This window comes from Mus pahari, chromosome 8 (assembly GCF_900095145.1).
Source record: "Mus pahari chromosome 8, PAHARI_EIJ_v1.1, whole genome shotgun sequence".
NCBI lineage: Eukaryota > Metazoa > Chordata > Mammalia > Rodentia > Muridae > Mus > Mus pahari.
In genome coordinates, this window is record NC_034597.1 from 63,536,298 (window position 1) to 63,551,717 (window position 15,420).

The window sequence follows — 15,420 nt, forward strand, 5'->3', positions numbered from 1 at the left end:
AGGGAAGGGAAGGGAAGGGAAGGGAAGGGAAGGGAAGGGAAGGGAAGGGAAGAAGGGAAGAGAAGGGAAGGACCCTTGTTCCAAACTTTCATATGTAGACTTAGCTGGAAACCAGGCTCTCAGAATACAGAAAATGTAGCACACAAGGGAATTCATTAGGAGACAGAGAATAAACCATGGCCACACAGGGTGGAAAAAGCATTCACCTCGCTTAGAAGAGTACTGTGGTAATTATGACAAGATCTGAGAAGGATTGATTGCACGGCCTAAGTTAAAGCACAGCTGTCTGGAAGGCACTAATCATACGCATCTCCTGTTGCCGCTGTAACAAGTAAAACTTTAACACAGCACAGATTTCCATTACAGTTCTGGATGTTAGAAGTCTAAAATTCATTTCATAACCTAAGTCAGGGTCACCCAGGCTGGCTCCTACAGCTTCAGAAGAATGTGGCTGTTAATTTTGAAACCTTCAGCCTCTAGAGGCTACCCGCACTGTTCGGCTGTAACCCCTTCCTCTAACCATTCTAGTCTCAGGCATCTATTGTTGGATCTCCTCTGGTTACAACCTTCTGCCTCCTGATATAAGAACTCATCATAATTACATTGATCCCATCAGGCTAACTTATGTTATCTCCGTTTCAAGATACTGCATGTTATCACAACTACAAAGCATCCTTTGCCATGTAGGGTAGCATATTCTCAGGTTTCCCATAGTAGCACATGAGCATCTTTGGGGTGTTAATTATTCAGCATACCAACCCTAGGGGTTGAGACCATTGCACGGGATTGTCGGAACTGGAGGTAAGCAACTAATTTACAGTGTAGTCTGAGATGCAATTTGTAAAATAGGATGCTACACTTTTCATGAGCACTGACGGATCAAGAGTGTCCTCGATTCTCATTCTAAGAGGTAGGTCTGCAGAGTACACATGACCTTGGATCTGAGTTTGACTGGCTCAGTCCAAGCTCAGCATGAGAACCCAGGCAGTGGCTCTCCCACTCGCCGCATGCTGCATTGACTCTTTATCAGCTACAGACTTTTAACCACCTAGCCTGAAAAGATGCACGATGTGAAGAATTTTACTGGATTCCATCAAAACTCCTAGAAATGATGGGGTCTACCTAACGCAAACAATAAGAAACAAATCTAAAATCCAAAGAGATAATAAAATAGATTAAAAAATTAGTTTAGCTTGGACAATAAGTACGTTGAAGATTTCAGGTGGTCAGATGAAAGAATTCTGTATAACAGTAAATCCAGAACACCCATCTGACGGGCATGGGCTTTGGCTTCTTCATTGTCGTAGCTGCCATCAGGAAAAGCTTTCATGTGTCCCATCATGATACAAAAAGAATTCCTTTGGGAGTGATACACCCCCCAGACCTGCATCCTGGCTCAAGCTCTCTAAATAATAAGCAGTCCCAAGCTTCCTGGGATAATGATCCTGTTGTGGCCATTGGGAATTCAGAAACCTCAACCTGCCTAAAATATGAAATAGCTAAAAACTTGACTATAGAGATTACAAAGTCCCCAAAACATAATATTACGATTTGTGTTAAATGCAAAAACTTCGAATAGACACTTAAGAATAAAAGTACTTATGTCAAAAAAGAATTTCTTAGTGAGAAGTTCAAAAGTTAGTCTTACACATTTTATTTAAGATATATGTTTGGATTTGGGCTTATTATTTAAGAGGGAGATGAGGAAAATGTACTTAGATTATAGTCAATATGATTCCTTTTCAGATAACTTAAAATTTTAAGTTCATTATATTTATAAAAGTCTTTAGATAGTGGAGGGGAAGTATTATTTCTTCTGGTTGCAGCCTGCCTATTTAGCCTCTGAAGGGTGTATGTAGATGCTTAGAGTGTTCAACATGAATAGGTAAAATACCAAAGTCCCTTGTCTTTACTTTATGTAATTTCCTAGACGAATAAACAATCTAAAAAATTTTCAAATTGAACTACAAGCCTCAGGCAAACAACATTTTACATGTTTTTTTATGTATTCAATTAATTTAATTTTGATCATCAAGTAAGTACTGTTGTCTACAATTAGCATCTTTCATCATACCCTTTGGCATGATGGACTTGCACCATATTTTGTGTTCCGTGATTAAAAAAAAAAAAAAAAAAAAAAGGCTGGAGTCTGTGTACTCCAGCATCCTGTGAGCAGAATGAGCTTCCACACCATTGCAGGGCAGAAGCAATGGGTTCTTCTCTAATGCTGAAGGCGCTGGGGAAACAAATCAGGAGCGGGCCAGGCAGGCTGGAGGTTCTGTTCCGTGAGCATTAGGATCACTGACTGATCAGTCTCAGGCAGCACTGCCTGCTCACGTTTCCCAGGTCACCGGTCTCATTGATAAGGTGTAACTCGGGATGACTTATCGCCTGCTTGCAGTTGCTTTGTGTGTGTGTGTGTGTGTGTGTGTGTGTGTGTGTGTGTGTGTGTTTCAGAGTTGGTGTTGAGTAGCTCTAATTCAATCTATTTTCCCCAGTTTCTCCTAAGCTTACTACCCCCCCCCACATGCACTCCACCCACCACCTTGATTGTGTTTCAATAGAACATTTACCCTGACACTATGACATCCCCGGGTGGGCAGAATATAGCTGGGCTCCTTCTTGGAACTGAAAGAAAACATACAAATGCAGAAGTAGTGTGAAATTCTTCGGTGGGCTTGCTTCAGCTCTGCCTTTCCATCTGGAAAAATTAATCTACATTATTTCCACCCACTCAAGACACTTGCGAATATAGTATTTCTCAGAATAAACTGATTTTTCAGATGGTGTTTGTTTACATAGGGGATATGAATAGTTTAAGAGCCCCATCATTGATTAAAAAAAAAAGTATCACTCTACGTTATTTAGTTTAATGTATCCTTTGGAAAAAACTAGATTTTTTTTTTTACTTTAAAATTTAAGAAGTATAACCAGTAAATAATTTGAAGTCTTGACCAAAAAAGAAATAGTTGCCCTTTTTTTTTCTTTTAATCTCCCCAAACCTAAATTTTTCCTTTCATCTAATCTCCTATCATATCTATGGCGAATACTAGAAAAAAAATTCCACTAAAAGCCATGTTCTTTTCTTCTTTTGATAAATTCCCTAGCCTTTTTGCATCTACCATAGTGGCATTTAAGAGGAAGTGACCAGGCAGTAAAGGGTATAGGATTGGGTTTATAGCAAAGAATTTGGTAGTAGATACCAAGACTTTCCTAGTGTGGGCAGAAGGTCCAGGCGAAAAGAGCCTGGATCCTTCAGTGGTTCCAATGTTGATCCTAACCCTGACCCTGACCATAACCTTAACACTCATAAGAAGAACAGAACGTCTACCGTGTTCACTCCCTAAAGATTTTGGCGTGGTTATCAGACTTCTGCCTTTTTTTCAAAGAAAAGGAAACCATTTACTGATCAGAAAAAGTATCTATGCAACGAGCTTGCTGACAATTCTAGACATCATGAACAGTTTTAAGAGTTCTTTTTATCTGGTTTTTTTTTTTCATTTTTACTCTCTTTATTTTATTTTATTTTTAAAGACCAATTTAAATTCAAACCACAATGAGAGAGTTGGGGGGATGGCCCAGTCAGGAAAGAACTTGACACATAAGGTCAGATCTCCAGCACCCATATAACACAAGCTGTGCATGGTCATTTGAGTCTATAATTCTGGCCTCAAGGCTGTTGGGAGCAGTGAGAAGAGATGAGAGGCTGCCTAGAGCTTGCTGGCTGCCTGTTTCTAGTGAGAGGATCACGTCTTAAAAAGTAAGGTAGAGCTCATGAGGTGGCCCAGCAGGAAAATGTGTGTGCTAACAAGACTGCTAATCTGAGTTTGATTCCCGTGATCCAGGTGACAAGGAGAGAACGACTCCTGTAAGTTGCCCTCTGACCTCTAAATGCATGCCATAGCACATATGTATACACACGTGCATGCACATGCACTCAATAAATGAATAAATAAATAGAATTTCAAAAATAAAGTGGATAACAACAGTGGAAGTCATTGGCATCAATCTCTGGCTTGACACACACAAGTGTACATAAAAGTACACACACACATATATATACACAAGCACACACACCAAACACATACATACACATATACACACATACACAAGCATACATATCAAACACACACAAACACAAGCACACAAACACACATATACACACATACACAAGCACACACATCAAACACATACACATAAACCTACAAACACAAGCACACAAACATACACACAAACACAAGCACACACACAAACAAGCACAGTCACAAGCATGTGTGTACACACACAAGCACACACACCAAACACACAAGTCAGATATCATTTCATACTTACTAAAATATCCAAAATAAAAAGTAAATCAAAAGCGAAGATTGAACATTAGAATGCAAAACTTGGATCTCAGGCACTGCCAGTGAAATAAAAGTATATCCACTGCACACAGCACTGCAGAGAGTCCTTGAGAGATGGAACACAGGATTGTTTTTGATCTACCAGTCCCACTTCCAGGCATGCATCCCCCAAAATGAAAAAGAGATTTGATTAGATGTCTGCAAACTAAGTTCTTAACAGTATATTCACAAAAACCAGAAGATGGGAATAGGCAAATTATCTGTTGATGAATTAATGGCTAAACAAAAGTAGCACAGAATACATACACAATGAAATATTTTTCAGCTTACAAAAGAAAGGAAATTCTGACCTATACTACAACCTCGATGAGTCTTTGGGACATTATGTTCAGTGACAAATGCTGTATTATTCTACTTATAAAAGTGGAATTCAATGGCAGAAATGATGGTTGCCAGGGTGTGTGGTTAGTTTTGTTCATTTTATTGCATTGAGAAACCCCTATGGGATTATGAAATTATCCCTCCGGGTGTGTTTGTGGTGGCTTCTGGAGTCAGAGGACCCTGAGTGCTCTGACCTAGTGAGGGATTCATCCCTGGACGGAGTCATAATATGTGTTAATGTTATTAGCAGTAAGTAGAGGTCCAGTTGGAAGAACTAGGCTCTCATTGGGTGCGTGTATTTGAAAGTTCTATCATATCCCCAATCTGCTTTTTTATGTGCATTTGCAATAATGCTAATAACTCCTCTACCACAAATGCCTGCTCCTTTGATGCTCTGTCAAGTGACCATGGACTCAACCCTCCAATCCTGTGAGGCAAAATAAATCTTGCTTCTGTCAGGTATTTGGCTATCCCAATGATAAAAGCCACTGACACACAGGGGCTGGGGACTGGGAGCTGGAGCTGGGGACTGGGAGCTGGGGCTGGGGGTTGGCAGCTGGGAGCTGGGGCTGGGGGTTGGGAGCTGGGAGCTGGGGCAGAGGACTGGGGGCTGGGGGCTGGGGCTGGGAAAGTGGACAACTGTCTGTTCTCTCCTTCCACCATGATGCTGAACTGGTGAGATGAAACAGACTTTGGAGACAGTGGTAGTATTCACACAGTACATGCAAAGGCACTAGATTTACCATAAAACCTTTGATATATTAAAGCCAGGTTGTTTTCTGTTCCTGGTAAATAGATCAGGGTGGGGAGAAAACCAAACAGAGCAGCTAAGTTTTTCTCTTCGACAGAGGGTGAATCTCCAGGGCAGTAGAATACAACAGACACACATACTGATGTAACAAGTACTGCCAAGAGCTGGTTTCTCTGTTCTACTCTGTTCATAAAACATCAGCATCAATCTCTGGATTCCACGTATTATTTTACCCTTTGATCCCTCACACTCCACCTTTATGTTTGATATCTGTGTCTCCCCTGTCCCTGGATATACATGCATCATACATACATGCATATATACATACATACATACATACATACATACATACATACATACATATACATATGGAGACACACAGCTCATTATATGTCATCTACATGCATATGTAACATTATTTTTAATTAATTAATGAGTGTGTTAGCATGCATGGGTGCACATGTGCCACAGTATGCATGTTAGAGGTCAGAGGTCAGAGGACATTTCTGAGCAGTTCTCTCTTTCCACCATGATCTAGTTTTTAATTCTAGGTTTCAGGGATTGAACTCGGGTTGTCGGGCTACCATGGCAAGTGCTTTTCTTTCACCCAGGGCCCCAACCCCCACCCCGTCCTTTACATAATGCCATTTTTGAAAGTGCTATCCAGCCCACTTTGATGTTGAAGAGTTCTACAGTGAGCTTGTTCTATGTTTTCTTAATCCATTTCTCTAGTAATGGGAAGTATTTTGACTTCCATCTCCTCCTACATTAAACTAAATGCTGAAATGAATTTCTCTGTGCTTGTTATCCTTGGATCTGTGGCTATGTCTCCCAGGGTTTGCAGTCAAGAGTGAGTATGCACGTACTGAATTTCACTGAGATTTGCCAATAATTCTCCAGAGAAGCTACATGGTCCAAAGCTTCCACAGCAATGCATAAGAAAAGCTGTTTTCCTATATGCCTGCCAACACTGGCTATTAACCAACTTGAAAACTACTTGCCAGTAGTGTAAACATTTTAATCTCTTTTCAGCTTTCATTTCTGCAGTTGCTAATGAGTTCGAGCATCTTCATATATGTATTGGTCACTCTGATGTCTCTTGGGCATTGTCTAGTTATCTTACCCATCCATTTTGTATCAGACACTCAGTCGTTTTCTTATTAATTAGAAAACATTCCTTGCCACATTATGGCTTTGAACATGGCACATTTTTTCTCCTATGCTTTTTATTAGGTTTTTTTTTCTTCATGATGTTGTTTGCTGAATAGAAATTCTTAATTTTAATATGTTTTAATATATAATTTATATCTCATGCTTAATGTTTTTGGAATGTTGCTTGGGAATCTTTCAGGATCCAGAGATGGTCTCTGGTGCTTTTTTATTTATTTGAAGACATCCTGAATGTTCCTTTATGTGTAGGTTTAGTAGAGATCAACTTTGTTTCTCCATATATGAATAAAATCATAATGTTTCAAAGAAAATATCAGGGTTTTGAAACTACCTCACACAGACATTAAATGGATAAGAGAAAAAAGCAATTCCAGGATCAAATAAGTTTGGGATAAATCAAATTGAGTAATGGTAGACAGATTTCTACTCTACAAAACTTCCCATGGTTTTTAACATCCCTGCATACATATTTATTTAGACGGGGTCCATAGCTGAAGTACCAGTCTTCATTGGTGCATTTTTGTACAACCCTCAACCTAAGAATGTTTATGACCTTTAAACAAAAGCCATTTTAAAAGATGAAGAGCACATAACAGGGACCATATGCCAACAAAACCAAAAAATATTTATTATCTGGCCCTTTATAGAAAAGGTTTTCATAGTTCTAGTCTATATTGTAAAACTCTCCAAAAAATGCTGATTCAGACCCATCAGAAGAGAAAGGTCACATGGGGTTAGTGTCCAGCTGCAGCGAGAGGTCCTGGTCTGTGCACTGTAGACACAGTGTTAGCAGAAGGCCTGGAGAGGCTGGGCATTACTAAGGACTCAAATGATCTCTTCTGCCCCGCCTTCTATCCAATGTTAACTGTAAAAATAACCTGCCCTTTCTCCTATTTACACAACCAAGGAGGCAGATGCCTATGGAAGTGCTCTCACCACATCTTTTCCCTCTGTGGCCTTCCTGTTGCCTCTGCCCTCACCTCAGCCCAGCTGTGCCCCTAATTTAAAGCATTCACTTGGAACTCAAAATTCAACTTTAGTGTTTCCATTGCATCAGAGTTGCTAAAAAATAATCTATTGATAAGCATTCTATTTAAACAGCTGTCTCATTTATTCTTCCCTAATATTCTTTTTTAAAAGGGTCTATCTTGTATCATTTCTGTTCTATGTAGTTTTCGAGATACTTTGAAAGACACAGATTAAATAAATATGCACTTTGTCAATTCCAATAGCCACAGTGGAATTGTAGGGTAGGGTAATGTAATAAGGTAAAAATGACTGACCAGAGTGTAACGTGCAAAAATAAATAGATAGATAGATAGATAGATAGATAGATAGATAGATAGATAAATAAATAAATAAATAAATAAATAAATAATAGTTTTCTGAGGTAGGGTTTCTCTGTGTAGCCCTGACTGTCCTGGAACTCACTCTGTAGACCAGGCTGGCCTCGAACACAGACACTATCTGCCTCTGCCTCCTGGGTGCTAGGATTAAAAGAATATGCCACCACCACCTGGCTCCAAAATAAACAAAAAATTTAGTGTTTATCTTACTGATAAAATCTGAATATTATGTGAATATTTGTGCCCTTCCCTAATTAATATATTGAAATCTTACCCTCTAATGTGATGGTGTCAAGAGGCAAGAGTTGTGTGGGCAAGTTGACCAAGTCCTGAGAGTAAGGCCTTCAGGAATGGGATGAGTAACCCCTGAGAGAGGCCCTATGGAGCTGTGGGTTTTTCTATCACACAAGGGTGCAGGAAAACTTTAGTCTGATGCTGGGGAAAGGGTCCCCCACAGAAGCCTCATTATGCTGATCTTGAACCTCCAGCCCAGAAATCAATGTCTATTGCCACTGAGTCTATGAGACACTATCACAGCAGCCTATGAGACACCCTGTGATGATATGACATTCCTTCTAAAAAAGAACCCAGAGAAGAGACACAGAGACTCCGGAATGTTCTCTCCAGATTACAAATAGAGTTAAGAAAAGTCCTCTGTGTACTTAGGTGTGAGGGCTACTCAGTGTATGCTAGATGCAGTGACTCATTCCTGAAGAACAGAGTGAAAAAAGGAACAGACACGGTAAAGGGAAAACTTGAGAAATACCACCCCAAGCATGTGACCAAGCACACAACCCTCGGTGGTAGTGTATAGTAGTCACGTATCCCTAAGCTGGAGCAACAAAAACTGCACGTAACCTCTATGGTATTTCCCCCTAAATCCTGAAACTTGATCTTATCAGAAGAAAAACAACAGACTAAGCCAGACTGAGTGCTGCCCTACAAAACATCTGACCGGTGTTTCTTGAAACTGTCAAAGTCAACATGGGACAACTCTAAAACCAGGGCCAGAAGAACAGATGCCCCAAAGAAGCAGGAGTGACTGCAACTCAGTGTTACAGAGCCTGGGGTCCCCAAACCACAAGGAATGTTTTTGTAAAAAAGCAAAATCCAAATTAGGTTTGGAATTTAGTAAATAGTAATGTACTAGTTTTTGTTTTCTAGTTTTGACTAATATACCCTTAGAGAAAACCAAAACTGGACTAGGGGTATGTAGGAACTCTGTCATTTTCACAACTTTTCTGTAAGTCTTAGATTGTTCTGAATAAAAATGAGTTTAAAAAAAAAAAAAACAGAAAAATTCTATGTCAGCCTGTGGTAACTTGTGATGGATCAAGTGGTAACCTGTGGCACGTAGATTAAAGTGCTCTTTAGGAAGCCAGTGTGGAGAGACTTCTCAGAACAGTGACAGAAAGTGCCGTGGGAGATAGGCTGAGAAAATGAGCACCTCTCAGATGAGAGGGTCAGCATGGATGAAAGGTGAGCCACGGGGTTCTGGTCATAGACAAATGAGCTCATGAGAGATGTGGCCAGGCTGCTGCGGAAGGGGGTGGGATGGAGCCATCCAGTAAGGACAAGGAGCAGCGGGGCTAGCAAGTCCAGGACAGGAATCTGAGAATGTGGGCGCAATGCTAGGGAAATGTCTGAAAAAGAAAGCCGTCTTGATTGGCTAGAGAAGAGAAAGAAGGCATGACAAAACTGTTGGGCTGATCCCTCGGTCATGTTAGCCCCTCACACCTCTTAAGCCTCAGACAGCCTCGAAGGCTGGTGTGGGATGAAAAGATTAGAAAGCCAAGCTGCACGGTTGGCATCCATTCTCTTCAGAATACACCTTTAAACCCATTTCCAGCCAGAGGTACGGTTTGAAAAATCTCTCTTGAGCCCGAGGTCACGGCCGCGTGTGGAAAAGATCGATGGCCATACAGAATCATCCCATTTACTCTGTCACTTCAACATTCTTAGGTCAAGCTGCTGAGCATTACATGAAGAAAAATGATGGACTGTTCAGCTCAGAGCTGAAGGTAGACAATGCCAAAAAAAAAAAAAAAAAAGGAAATAGCTATTCTTCTGTGGTTGAGCTTTGGTCTTGACCTGGCCTACAACACCCTTTGTTACCTGCAGCAGCCCTCATCATCTGGCGAAGCAACCAGAGCCATGGACTCTGATTGTCACCACTTTCGCTGTGGTTCTCACTCAGCACTATGTACCCTGTTGTTAAAATAGGAGGGAGCACATAAGCAACAGGAAGAAAAGTCTCAGTCAATAAAATGAGTGCTTGTAACCACCAAGACCTGAATTCAGTTCCCAGAACCCACGTAAAAACCCAGGTGTGGTAGCGCATACATAAAAACTCAACATTGGAGAAGTAGGTGGGTCCCTGGCACCAGCTGGCCATCTGGACTCCCTGCTTAGTGAGTTCCAAGCCAATGAAAAAAAAAAGTGATCAGTGTTCGCGAGGAATGACATGTGAGGTTATACTATGGTCTCCACTCTGCACACACACATACACACAGAGACACACACATACACACCATACACAAATACAAGAGAGACACACATACATGCACACACACATACATGCATACACACACTATACATACATATACACAAAAGGACACATACCTACACACATACAGAAACACAAGAGAGACACACATACATGCACATACACACATACATGCATATACACACTATACACACATATGCACACATACACAAACATAAGAGAGACACACTTACATGCACACATACATACATGCATACACACACTATACACACACATATACACAGGGACACACACACACATACACAAACACAAGAGAGACACATATACATGCACACACACATACATGCATACACACACAATACACACACATATACACAGAGACACACACATGCATACATACAAACATACACAGACACACATAAACATGTACACATACATGCACACACATATATGCACACACATGCATGCACGCACACACACACACACACATCCCACACATAGTCCAGGTCATTTGTTGAATCTCATGACTCCCTTTTGATATCAAAGGGCATCAGCTCTAAAGCATCTGGGATTATTTTCAATCATCATATATAATCAACAACCAGGAGGTTATTTCCTTGGTACTTTCTGGGAAAGAAACTAAAACTCATTATCTTGAGATGTATGATATTTGTGTTACAGGCATGTCTATGCTCAGTTGGATAAAGCATTGGTTCCTCTGGATAGAGGAAGTCTAAGACATGACTTGGGCATTGTGAGTTGGAACATATGTTTCTAACCTAACACAGGGAGCTTTCGGTCATCAGTGGTGAAACATTTTTTCCACAATGGCATTGAAATCTCTCCTCCTAAGAAAGCAGCTGCCTTTGGCCACTCTAAAGGAAAGGAAACAAAATGATTTAGCTTTTAGTCATAGCACCTTGCCCTGGCTCCAGGGAATCAGGACCTACCTTTCCCTGAGGAATGACTGGAAGTAGAAAATGGTGGGCTTCCATGCACTCTAACATGGAAGAGAGGCTTCAACTCGGCATTGTCCTTGGCTCTCAATTGAAAATAATCAAACGGAAGCTAAAATTACCTCTCTTTCCCATCTCTGCTATGACTCAGAGCACCGTGTTACCAGAGAGGACAAGAGAAGCACACCAGGCACTTAAACGGAGAGATCTTTCTGGGTCATTTCCTTCAGTCTCCATCTTGCACCCACTTCCTGAAGATGCTCTTGTCCTCTTCCCACTGACATTCCTACATTGTCTGTGGATGTCTGTGCCTTCCAGGGGCGGGATTTAACATTTTACCCATGTTACTCTGGTGTTTCACCCACGTGAAACAAACACCCGAGGAACACAATGTAAAGTGGAGGGGATCGATTCTGCCTTTAAGGTAAGAGGGCTTGGTCGACAGTGGGTTGCTGTGGGATGGTAGGGAGCAGAACAGCTTACTCTATGGCAGACCAGAAACAGAGAGAGGGGACCCGGGTTAAAGATACAAGATAGACTTCAAAGGCAGGCATCCACTGACCTACTTCATCTAAGTCTCCTTTCTTAAAAACTTTACTTCCTTCCAAAATAGCACCACCATCTGGGGACTAACCCACAAGCCTTTCTAGGAAATGTTTCCTATGCAAACCATAGCATTGCATATCCCATAAACACGGAATTTGGCTCCTCCGTTTACTTCTACTGCTGCACACACTGGACAGGCTCTGAGCTCATCTGCCTGCCCTGTAAACCTACCTTGTGCCAGGCACTTTCTAAGTGTTGTCTCTAACTCGAGCAACAACACTTCAACACAGATATTCTAGTTTATGTCCAAGAAGAAAAACCACCACACACACACACACACACACACACACACACACACACACACACACACACAAAACAGTCTTCAAAGAGGTCCACTGCTGCTAAGAAGCAAAGCAAGGATTCTCATCCACATGCTTGTGCACTAGATGTCACTGTGTATGTATCCTACAGAAGAAAAGAGGCACGTGAGCCATGAACACATGAATTAACTAGACAAGGTGACCCCACTAGAAAGAGATGCTTAAAGCACAGACCTGCTTTCCCAAGAAGGAAGGAAACCATTGCAACTAGTTTCTACTTGTCAGAAGTTTCTAGCCACACAGGTTATTTCCTAAGACCTCAAGACTTCCAAAACAAAACTACTCTGCAATCTTCTGTATTAAATCCACACTAACGAAAAGCCAAATTTCACTTCCTCTAAGCCAGAGATGGCAGATATGTGTGTCACCTTTCTTACAAACCAGGGTCATTGGAAAAGTATTGAGAAGGATCTAAGATACAGGAACTTGCACTCAATACTACGTAGTGTCCAGAGTTGCTTGATATAGTAAGACTGACCAGGAGAAAATAGATGTTTTAAGATACAGCCCTAGAGTGCTCGCTTCGGCAGCGCATATACTAAAATTGGAACGATACAGAGAAGATTAGCATGGCCCCTGCACAAGGATGACAGGCAAATTCGTGAAGCGTTCCATATTTTTGGCCAAGAAGTGGGAGTGAGTGGGTAGGGGAGCAGGGTGGGGGGAGGGTATAGGGGACATTCGGGATAGCATTTGAAATGTAAATAAAGAAAATATCTAATAAAATAATTTAAAAAAAAGAAAATTGTTCCCCAGATGAGAGTACAGCTATATGATAGATGCGTACAGGGCCCTGTGTTTAATTCCCACAATAAAAAAGCCTCATTAAAAAAAAAGATACAGCCCTAGAACTGTAATCTGAAAGAAAATGGAACAGAGTATCAATATGGGAAACCCTAAGAATGTTATCGTGTTAGCATTTGTTTGAATAGTTGTACATTTATTTTTGTTTTAAGAATTTTTTAAGTGAGTCTCCATGAGATTTATAGCACACAAAGAAAATTCTGGAAACTTCTGTTCATTTCCTGTTTTATTTCCACCTCGATATCTACGAAAGACTTTGGTCACATTGATGAATATGAACAAAGGAAATAAAATTATGCAAAGTTGAGTGAGTTCATCCAAATGGGGTCTGAAAGGTGCTGAGGTTGGGGATAAAGAATACTGCTTCTGAGACACAGTGATGACAAGTCAACCCCTGTGCCTGTGGAGACCTCACTGTTGTGAGAACTGGCCACCAAAGGCAGGAGGTGACTCCAGTCTAAAGAACTAGATAGATAAATCCAAGAATCCACAGAGTATGACTTACTAGGGATTTAAAGACAGAACCATGTCTTGGGTGACAGGAAGACAGGAAGAGAAGTGCACCTTAAAGCCGAAGGAAGCTCGCCCAAATGGTGAGCTTTCAATGGTTAGCTGAAAAACCATTGAAATCCTGTCATCTCATAAAATACTCACTGACTATCTTAATGAACATTTAGCCTAGAGGGTTTAACGATGTGTATCTGGATCACCAGAAAGGCAAAATGGTAGTTAGAGCCAAGGTGTCTATAGTCATGTTAAGCTGGGCCCCTATGTGGTGTAATCTTAGACTTTGGAAGATTAAGTTTTCTAAATGGTGATGCACACTCTATTTTCTCCTGTTAAATAAATATATTTGTTCTTGGATCCCAAGGATGCAGCAGAGAATACAATCTACAGATTCTTGTGAAGCTTAACTGCACATAAATATTTCATATTACATAGATGAATGTTTTCTGATATTACAATGGAGCGGTATTCCAGAAGTGTGTGGGTGGGTAGTTCCTATATGATTCTCATAAAAGTGCCTCTGAAGAGACACCACTTATTTTGAGGTCTGAGTAAACAGAGGATGTTGAGACATGCAGAGGTCACAGGGATGAATAGTTTAAGCAGAGGAAACTGCTTTGCAAAGGTATAGATAAACATGCACATTAAAAAATGAGGACAGAGGCCTGTGTGGTTGCAAAACATGAGAAGCTGATGAGGCGCTGGAGAGACAGTTCTGTGAACAAATTCAGATGCTCTGGGCATAGAGGCAGTGAGATGTCCTTGTGGTGTGTGGACAGGAAACAAGTCAAAGAGAAGAAGCTAGGGAAATCCTAGGTTCTGTCTTGAGTATTGAGAAAGAAAGTTTTGATCAAGAGCAGGCTTCTCTGAAGGATAGAAACAGGTCTGTTCTTGCCCTGTTAAGTTTTGTGTCTTTACTATACAAGGAAATAGGAATATCAACTAGGTTACTGGATACACAGTTCTGGAATAGGAAAGGTCAGTGTTATGTATATAGAATAGATAGATTAGGCAGACAGACAGATAATAGGTAGAGATAGATGATAGATAGATAGATAGATAGATAGATAGATAGATAGATAGATAGATAGATAGATAGATAGATAGATGTGGTATTTAATATGTTTGGCCCAGAGAGTGGCACTATTAGGAGGTGTGTCCTTGTTGAAGGAAGTGTGTTACTGAGAGGGTGTGGGCTTTGAGAAACCTTCCTCCTAGCTGCCTGGAAGCCAGGAGATCAAGATGTAGAACTCTCAGCTCCACCCATTCCATGGCTATGTAGACACTGCCATGCTTCCTGCTTGATGATAATGGACTGAACCTCTGAACCTGTAAGACAGGCCCAATTAAATGCTATCCTTTTTAAGAGTTGCCTTGGTCATAGTGTCACTACACAGCAATGAAACCCTAAGATATAGATAGATGATAGATAGATACATACATACTTACATTCATACATACATAGTATGTAAGATGAAACCATATATTAGTTGCTTTCTGTGATTCATCGCTGTACAAAATGCCTGAAAAAGGCAATTTAAGGCAGGAAGAATACATTTTTGTTCACAGTTTAAAGATATAGTACATTATGTCAGGAAAGAGATGGCAACAGGAGCCTGAAGCAGCTGGTCTCATTGGATCTGCTGTAAGGAAGCTGAGAGAAATGAATGCTGGCACCCAGCTCTCTCTCTCTCTCTCTCTCTCTCTCTCTCTCTCTCTCTCTC

The 15,420-nt window shown here is 40.8% G+C and overlaps 1 non-coding gene across 1 annotated transcript; it reads left to right on the forward strand.

Annotated features, from left to right (window-relative positions):
• The first annotated feature begins 12,899 nt into the window (after window positions 1-12,899).
• On the forward strand, window positions 12,900-13,006 carry LOC115064644. The gene has a single exon (XR_003844461.1). It is a non-coding gene; the product is annotated as a U6 spliceosomal RNA (small nuclear RNA).
• The last annotated feature ends 2,414 nt before the right edge of the window (window positions 13,007-15,420 follow it).